Consider the following 10,048-nt stretch of genomic DNA (forward strand, 5'->3'; position numbering starts at 1 on the left):
GTGGTGGTGGTGTGTGTGTGTGTGTGGGGGGGGGGGGGGGCAGTTAACCCTGGTACCTCTACAGGGTAGAAATTGGCCCTAAGTTATTAGCAGTAAATTGAGGATTTATCTCATCAGATTTATCAGTAATTTTACTTCTGCTTTAACAATCACAATCTTATCTGTGTACTTTAACAGGGACTTATCTTTGCTAAAGTGCTACCAGGCTTTAGTGATGAAGGGGTTATGCCAGAGGGATTCTCCATAGGAGAAGTGCAGAGTGTTTGTGGCGAATGATAAGAAGCGGCGATCAGCCCAGTCCACAGCGATGACCCCTGTGAATACACAGCACAGCCATCATACACAATCGATCGTCTCCTAGAGATCACAGATATTACCTCCATAGACTCGCTTAGGGGGACAAAAAAGGCGTTTGAAACACAGGTTGCTAAGGAGCAGCTTTCTCAGCTCCTATTGACAGATCAGGCAATTGAGAATCAATTTAGTGATAAAGCTATCCTCCCGGGATGTGTATGCAGATAGCAGGCTGAATGTGAGGGCAAATAAAGGTCTGCCAGTTATCATCTGCCTGGGACTGTGCAAGGTGCCTGGGCGGATAAAGGTCCATCACTGTCCATCATTGCTCCACCAGCCTGGCCCAGGACCATGGCACCACTCCTAGCTCCACATCGCCTCTTTTATCTTCAAGTGGCCAAGGTGTCTTGTATGAGCCTAAATAAACACTCATACACTCGGCTTACATACTCCCCAAACACTGGGAATCATGATTCCCTTTTATCAGTAGCTGAAGGCCACTGATCTCCCTGAGAGGTGGGACTACAACATGAAACGTCCCTACACTTTACAATCCTCTGCCCACCTTTTGCCCCCTTTGTAAAAAAAAAAAGAAAAAAGAAAAAAAGCAGGAATCCTGCAAGATGATTTTTAAGATGACCAAATAAATGCAATTTTTCACAATCTGCTCCCCCCTCTTTCTTCATCCATTCCTAATGGACAGGCCGCCACAAAGTATAGTCTAGGCTTAAAGAATCCTGCCATGTCATGGAGGGGATTTGCCGAACTTTCCAAGGCTCAGAAAAACACTTGTTTTCACCATTTGACAGGTCATCCTATCATGAGTTAGTCAGTATTATTAGTCGTTTGATGATGCCCTACAGCCAGGGTGACACCAACTGGATACAAGGACTGATGATGACTTTACCTGTTCAATGTAAAAATACGTTCAAATACTTCTTTATTTCTCTTTTTTTCTATCTAATTTCTCCTCTTTTCTTTTCTTGTCTTTTCTTTCTTTCTTTTTCTTTCTTTTTTTTCTCTATCTCATCTCTCTTTCTTTTTCTTTCTTTCTTTCTTTCTTTCTTTCTTTCTTTCTTTCTTTCTTTCTTTCTTTCTCTTTTTTTTCTCTATCTCATCTCTCTTTCTTTTTCTTTCTTTCTTTCTTTCTTTCTTTCTTTCTTTCTTTCTTTCTTTCTTTCTTTCTTTCTTTCTTTCTTTCTCTTTCTTTCTTTCTTTCTTTCTCTTTTTTTTCTCTATATCAGCTCTCTTTATTTTTCTTTGTTTCTTTCTTTGTTTCTTTCTAATCACTCCTTCTTTTATTTCCTTTCCTTTCTGTTCATTTCCTCGCTTTTTTTTCTCTCTAGATAAATAATCATTTATTAGTAAGTCATTTCCGCTTGTTTCTTTTTTTTCCCTGGACCTGTATTTGAACTGTACACTTGTAATGTATACGTGCAGTGCTAAAAACACAAAAATAATATAAAATATATAAATATCAATATAAAAACAGGAAGGGATACACATATAAGCAGATAAATACATGTATAGAGTGGGAAATTAAAATGTGTGTGTGTGTGTGTGTGTGTGTGTGTGTGTGTGTGTGTGTGTGTGTGTGTGTGTGTAAGAGGGAGAGATAAAGAGAGAGAGAGAGAGAGAGAGACAGAGAGAGAGAGAGAGAGAGAGAGATAGAAAGAAAGAAAGAAAGAAAGAAAGAAAGAAAGAAAGAAAGAAAGAAAGAAAGAGAGATACCAAAATTAAGAATGAGAGAGACAGAGGGAAATTAACAGAAAAAGAGAGATAGAGAAAGAGTGCAAGAAATAAAAATAAAAAAACAATTAAAAAAAGGAAGCAATAGAGTCAGAAAAATTAGTTAGAGTTTTATTCTTTAAGGTATTCCTTAATAAACAACCACACGTGTCTAATAATAAATCCTAAACCTTGGAAAGTTGTGCAACTGTATAATCTATGGGACAAAGATCGTGTTAGTTTGGATTGCCTACACAAGTGAAAGAGCTAAAAAGGTACATCACACCTATCAGAAAATAAGAAAACCTAGAGGGAAAAAAATACCTTCAGATCATAAGATGGTACTGGGAGATACAGAAGTGTCCTGGAAGATGGAGAGAGCTTGACTGAAGTACAGGGGAACTCTGAACATCAAAAGAGATCAGAGGAGATGGAAGGAGGTGCAGGGAGGTGAGTGAAGATCCTGGGAGATGGACTCAAGTCCTGGGAATTAGAAGAAGGTGCTTGCTGATAAAAGTCTACAAAAGATTTAGGTAGAGCCATACACTACCCTCAGGAAGTAGTTACTACATTACTTACATATGTATTAAAAAGAAGGAGCGAGAGGGTACTGACTGTGAAAAGAGCTGCACAATATGTTTCAGCATGTAACAGAGGGTTATGAAAGACCGTAGACATATAGAACCTTATATACTTAGACTCACCCCCATCCCCTTTTAACTGGATATACACTATACGATCAGATTGTCTAATCTCTGTACAATTTCCTATAGATTTACTGAAACTATGTTAACATAACAACCCTTTCAATTAGTATCAAACCATGCACTACATAGATTGTACAATGAGGTAGTGTGGAGTATGTAGTGTGGTCACCTTTTATTCATAGGCTCAGGCTCTCCTTATATTATCACTTGCTCCTACTAATGTAATAAGACTTAGTCTATCCAATCCCAACAGTAACTGCTCATTGCTTTGGCAATGAGTATTTGGCCCTGACAATAAAGCCTGCGTGTGTAGGTATTTAAGACATTGCAATGCAAATTTTATATATATATATATATATATATATATATATATATATATATATATATATATACACACACACACACAAATTGTGCACGAATTGTACAATACTAAAGAGGGGGCATACTTTGCATTAGCTTGTGCAGACATCCATTAGAAATGTAAGTGAAGTAAAAGGTGAGCTAGAAGACATGTGAGAAGGTCATTTGCCTGGAATGTGGGAGGGGTGGAGGGCTCCCTTAAGTGGCAGTTACGTTCCGTGTTATTGTACTATACAGCCATCAATAAAGCCGTTCCAGGGGCCTCGGTTCTAACGACAGAACGCCTGCTTATGGGTTCATAATTTATGCAAAGATTGAGTGATAGGCACCTATTCCTGATTTATAAGTTGTCAGGTTTTATTTGCTTCTGCTAGAGGGCTGAAATTAGCTTTCAGTCAGAAGAAATATACACACATACATACTGTAATTGCCCAAACATCCTGAGCCAGGAGTCAGCTCTCTGGATGGAAAGGTGCCTTTTGCATGTACAAGTGTGCAGCATATGGGGCTGGAAGTGTCATGTCATGTATATCTGGGTTAACTATTAGACAGATGTTTGATGCTGACATAAAGCGAACAGGCAATGGTTTTGTCCTAGATCTGAGCACACAGCTATTTTCAGCCTTGGATGACTCTCCATTGCCCCTAAATCCAGATTGCCTGTTTGTTGCTGTAATGTCCATATTGTGGAAGATTTGTTTGTACTGGGGAGGCAAGGAGAGGGCACAGGGGGGCTGCTAAGCCTGGCTCCATAGGTCGTATATTTACCTCTCCTACTCAGGACAATCAGGCACGATTCACAATAAAGGTGCTGCACACACAACTTGGCTGCCTTGTTAATAGACTGATGAGGACAGACGGGACTTGAAAGAAATGGATCATTTTGTGATGAAAGAAGGTGAAAGAGGCAGATGTCGGAGACAGAAAACTCCCAGGCACCACACTTGATTCCTTTCACACCTTCTGCATTGTTTGTTTTCTAACCTTTCTGTCCTTTTGTCACCTTTTCTTGCTTTTCATGACTGTCTGATCCTGTTTTTTTCCCTTTACTCCCTTCTCTGATCTATTTTCCATTTACTCTGGGCTATTACACTAAAGGAACCTGTGCAGGATTCAGACTAATGGGGTTGATTTACTAAAGGCAAATAGACTGTTCACCTTGCAAGGGAAGTTGCATTTTGCAAGCCTTATCCAAGCTTTCTGTCTTTTTGTCACATTTTCTTACTTTTCATGACTGTCTGATCCTGTTTTTTTCCTGTACTCCCTTGTCTGATCTATTTTTCATTTTCTCTGGGCCTCTACATTAGAGGAATTTGTGCAGGATTCAGACTAATGGGTTTGATTTACTAAAGGCAAACAGACTGTTCATCTTGCAAGGGAAGTTGCACTTTGCAAAGGAATTTTCCCCAGAGTTTAGTGAATGAGGGGCAGATCTGCTGATTTCCATCATTCAATCATGTGCAAGCAAAAATGCTATTTTTTTGTTTGTTTTTTTATTTCCTAGCATGTGATTGTTTGTTTGTTATTGTTATATTTTTTGTGAAATTTCGCCACATTCACTAAGCTATGTGGAAAATGATCTTGCAAAATACAACTTCCCTCTCAAGGTGAACAGTCTATTTGCCTTTAGTAAATCATCCCCATTAGACTGAATCCTGCACAGATGCCCCTGGTGTAATGGCTCAAACTAGATGGAAAATAGATCAGACAAGGGAGTAAAGGGAAAAAAAAACAGGATCAGTCATTAAAAGCACGAAAAGGTGACAAAAAGACAGAAAGGTTAGAAAAAGGTTGCAAAATACAACTTCCCCTTGCAAAGTGAACAGCCTATTTGCCTTTAGCAAATCAATCCCAATAAGGCTGATTTAAAGGAACTGAGAATCTTCACTCAAAAATAGTGAGGATTCATTTTAATGATGTTATCCTCTGAAAATCAAATCCATGTTTACTTTTTCCTTTTCTCTGCACATGATTGGATAATTAAGGTGAATCTTTTTAATAACGTTTCTCAACTGCTATAGTGAATCAGCCTACGCTGGGGGCACGTTTTTTTCTATTCTGACACAGGAGGGTAGATTTAGTAAAGCAAAAATAGGTTCACTTTGAAGGGAAGTTGCATTTTGCAAGGAAATTTGCACAGAGCTTAGTAAATGATGTGAAGTTTCACTTAGCAAATAATACCCAATTACCTGCAAGGAAAATACTTAACAGAATTTTTGCTTACACAAGATTCGATGATGGAAGTCAGCAGAACTTCACTTTACTAAGCTCTGGGGAAAATTTCATTTCAAAGTGCAACTTCCCTTGCAGTTTGTTTACCTAAATAACAGGTCCAAAATTATAATTATCTTTTCTTCATCACATTTTCCAGATGTTTACAATTTGTTTCACTTATTTCTCCTACTTTACTATCTTGTTTATATGCCTCCTACTTTAGTATCTTGTTGTTATGCCTCCTACTTGTATCTTGTTGTTATACCTTGCTAAACCTGAACTTGAGTGCTTGGAAGTACAATTATCGAATTATTGTAAACCGTGTAGATTGAATTTTAGTGATCTGTTGTGTTTGTGGCATTTATTGCACCCGTTTGAGTTTGTTTTTTGTTTTTTTGTCTGGCATAGCCTTCTGTACAATGTATGTGTATTGTGTGTTTTAGATGTCCTTGGTCCTACTCTGGCTTGTGTTTGTAAGGAAGCAGCAATGTTGTTTTAACACATGTAAGGATCCTCTACAACTGATCCTTTGTTTTTCATTCTTGCTTTTTTTCTTGAGGCACCCCTGGGAAATGAGCAAGAACAGCTCGGTGGCAAATCAGTGCAATTTACAGTGTAAAGACACCACTTCTTCCTGTGATTAGAGCTGGCTGGGCAGAACACCTACCGGCGTTTATGGCCCCTTTCTCAGTTCTCCCAGCTGGAGGATCTGGCTGCCATAAAATGTCACCATCACTCCTTAACCCTGCAGCTGCCGGAAGAACAGGAGTACCTCAATGATGGACTTGGATCATATAGACTCCTTTTTTAACCATTTATGGACAACACATCTGCCAATCATCAATACACCCAAATCTTTCCTTACCTAGAGGTGTCCACACCGAGTCCTTGCAGTGAAGGGACCTGTGACAGAAAAAGGGGACATGTCTGAGAGCACAGATAAACATTACACAGAGCAATAAGATGTACACAATACATGGGTGACCACCATTTATAATCAACTAGTATTGTTTCAGCCTTAATAGCACAGAAGCGGATACTATTGAGATTCTTCTAGTGTATTACATCCGTATATTTTATTTTATGTCATTTTATTTTTCATTTTATTTTATTTGATATACTAGCTGTGCATTTTACTCCTTAACTGTATGTTCAAATACAACATTTTGCATACAACTTTGCTAATGCACCAGAGGAGCTGTAAATCTATGATACGATGAATAGAAATGGAATTTTCTGTACTTAGATTGCAGCTGGAACCTACACTGAAATGAATTGCAGCATTTACAAATGGAAATCCTCCATTAGAAAAGGAATAGCTGATTAAAATTGATTTTGTTTAACTTAATAACCGTGTTATCCCCTTAAGGTTTCCAGTGACCTGTTTGAAGCCACCCCATTTACAGCAATAGTAAGGGCATGCCATCTGGGCTTTCATGTCCTATCTCCAAGCTAGAAGGACAAAACTATGAATTATATATAAAACATTATTTTTTTACATTGCTTGTAGTGTCTTCAGGAAAAAAAATATCACGAGGGGCTTATTGAATGCTTGCAGTATCTGAATGCCAAGTAGAATGGTCGGATAAAGGCGTCCCCCATCTATTCCAATAAAGTGTCGCATGTACTAATAAGGATCTGCATTTGTGCGCAAGCTGTTCACACCTGCGCAAATATCATTAACCCAATCCAAACCAATGCAGATCGACTGCCCCAGCCAATTTAAGGTCTTCTTTGGTAAACGACACTAATGCCTATGAATGAAAGAAATGCTGGTGTTTTGTCTCAGTGTAATGATTTCTTGTAGCCAAAATAATCATAAATATTTCTTCCTACAATCATAGGATAAGCACGTGTTGTTTAAAATAAACAGACTTTGTAAACTGTGTAGAATGATTCAGTAGCATTATATAAATAAGGCAGAGGCCTCAGAAGAGAATAGATTGGGATCATGGCATGAAGGTGTAAAATGTTACTGAATTCATGGCGATCCTTTAATCAAAGGGTGGAGCTCTGTAAATAGGACGGAGTGGTACAGTGTTTACCTTGTGCCTTTGAAGTGTGTGGGAGAAGCAGGAATAAAGATGGGTGGGGAGGAAGGCAAACAGGCTGCCTGCGACACAAAACTATGTGCCATTACGTTGGCAAGTCAATGATAAAAATAGCCAAGCAGGTAAAACCATCACTGATCATACCTTAGAGCAGGGCTGGAGGGCCGCCAGTTTGAGACCCCTGCCTTAGAGTAATGACTTCAAGGTGATGTAAGATACACCAGCAGATTTAAGCACACACAGCCCGATCAATGATGCCACTCCTGCCTCCCATAAACAAAAACTAAGGAAAACGATCTCTGTTCTGACAATGACCACAAGACGTCCCTGCTCCATTTGTGGGATGACAGATGAAAGTGGCTTCATTATACTATCTGTGCAATTTTCTTCAGGTTTACCAAAATAAAACCATATAATATGAGGTCCAATCTAAACAATACTTGTAGCCAACCAGACAGACCCTTTGCACTACAATTGTAAAAAAAAAAAAATGTTTAGCTAATTTTGGTAAACCTGGCCATACATTTTACAATATAACTGTACAATTTCCTTTAGATTTACCAAAAAAAATAAATATATAATATGTGATTAAACCTAAACAACATTTGTAGCCAATCAGACAGGCCCTTGAACTACAAAGTTGAAGGTAAATTTAAAGGAGATTATACAGGATTTGTACAAGAAAATTGTGTAATGTAGAGCCAGCTTAGGAGTGCTGAGGGGTTAGAGCCTCTGTAAGATTTGCATTGCTGTCTCGTCCCTTTTGGGGAGAATCACCTCTTTTTTTGTCACCAGGACTGAAAGGCAGAACCTAAAATTGCAAGCTGTCATCAGAACAGAAATAGAGGCATGGAGGCTGATTTACTAAAGGAGTGGAGAATATTCACAAACAATTTAAGATTCCCTTCAATTATCCAATCAAGTGAAAAAGCAAATCCCTCCTTATTTCCTTCATCTGCACACGTCTGGATAATTAAAGCAACTCTTCACATACTTGTTATGAAGACTTTCAGCTTCTTTAGTAAATTAAACTCATAATCATAATGGCAACTAAATGTTACAATCTGATTGTGCAATCTTATTTTTTAGATCTACTATCAACTTAGTAGTACAAGGGCCTGCCTGTTTGGATACAAATACATCAATCCTCATACAATTTTGGTAATCTGGCCATATTTATACATCCTTGATTGTACAATTTATACATCCTTGATTGTACAATTTTCCTTTAAATTTACCAAAAACCATATGAGGTCAAACCTAAACAACACTTTAAAATTTGTATCCAATCATGCAGGCATTGCACTACATAGCTGAAGGAAAATCTAAAGGAAATTGTACAGAAATTGTAGTAAGTGTATAATGTATGGTCAGCTTAAAGGATATTGTACAGAAATTATATCATCTAAAGCTGGCCATACATTATACAATTTTCTTGTACAGTTTTCTGAAATGAAAGTCATTTGAGTGTTTGAGATCACTAATTACCCTTTACCACCTTCCATAATATAAAACCTTTCAGATAGTTTTGGTAAAGCTGGTCATACGTTATACAAATATACAGTTTCCATTTAGCCCCCCCCCCCCCCCCAAAAAAAAACATATAATAGGAGGTCAAAACGAAACACTTTTATTTTGTATCCAATCAGGCAGGCCAGTGCATGACATAAGTGAAGGTAAATCTAAAGGAGATTATACAGAAATTGTACAATAAAAGTATATAAGGTATGGCCAGCTTAAAGGAGATTGCACAGACATTGTATAAGAAAAGTATATAATGTATGGCCAGTTTAAAGGAGATTGTACAGAAATTGTATTAGAAAAGTATATAATGTATGCCCAGTTTAAAGGAGATTGTACAGAAATTGTATTAGAAAAGTATATAATGTATGCCCAGCTTAAAGGAGATTGTACAGACATTATACAAGAAAAGTGTATAATATATGGCCAGTTTAAAGGAGATTGTACAGACATTATACAAGAAAAGTATATAATATATGGCCAGTTTAAAGGAGATTGTACAGAAATTATATAATCTAAAGTTTATACAATTTTCTTTTACAGTTTTCTGGAATGAAAGTCGCCTGAGTGTTGGAGATTACTGTCACCCTTTACCACGTTTCCATAATAAAACCTTTCAGCTATTTTTGGTAAAGCTGGTCATACATTATACAATTAGACAATTTTTCCTGTAGATTTACCTAAAACCACATACTATGAGGTCAAGACTAAATAACACTTTCAATTTGTATCCAATCAGGCAGGCCAGTGCATGACATATAGTCGAAGGAAAATCTGAAGGAATTTGTACAGAAATTGTACAAGAAAAGTGTATAATGTATGGTCAGTTTAAAGGATATTGTACAGAAATGATATCATCTAAAGCTGACCATACATTATACAATTTTCTGGAATGAAAGTCTTTTGAGTGTTTGAGATTACTACTACCCTTCACCACCTTCCATATGTATGGAATGTATGACCAGAGTATGGACAGATTACTATTACCCTTCACCACCTTCCATATGTATGGAATGTATGACCAGAGTATGGACAGATCACTATTACCCTTCACCACCTTCCATATGTATGGACTGTATGACCAGAGTATGGACAGTAATAGGAGTTACTTTGTGTCTACAGGACAGGAACCAAAGGGGAATCTCCCCAAAGGGACACCATTAAAAAAAAAAA

The 10,048-nt window shown here is 37.6% G+C and overlaps 1 protein-coding gene across 8 annotated transcripts in view; it reads right to left on the reverse strand.

Annotated features, from left to right (window-relative positions):
* Window positions 1–6,265, reverse strand: part of LOC143983752 (homeobox protein Hox-C4-like) — a 15,624-nt gene extending 9,359 nt beyond the window's left edge. For 2 of the 8 annotated variants that reach the window (XR_013274650.1, XR_013274649.1), the window contains exons 1-2: window positions 6,169–6,265; window positions 2,347–2,505 (exon numbers count right to left, since the gene is read on the reverse strand). The gene's annotated coding sequence lies outside the window, so the exon portion shown is untranslated. Of the gene's footprint in view, window positions 1–1,201; window positions 1,737–2,346; window positions 2,506–6,168 lie in introns of all 8 variants that reach the window. The other 6 variants (XR_013274644.1, XR_013274643.1, XR_013274642.1 and 3 more) reach the window with 6 other exon arrangements.
* Between the last annotated feature and the right edge of the window lie 3,783 nt (window positions 6,266–10,048).

The sequence above is a fragment of the Lithobates pipiens genome, unplaced genomic scaffold, assembly GCF_037356315.1.
Source record: "Lithobates pipiens isolate NorthernLeopardFrog02 unplaced genomic scaffold, aLitPip1_a1.2 Scaffold_16, whole genome shotgun sequence".
Taxonomy (NCBI): domain Eukaryota; kingdom Metazoa; phylum Chordata; class Amphibia; order Anura; family Ranidae; genus Lithobates; species Lithobates pipiens.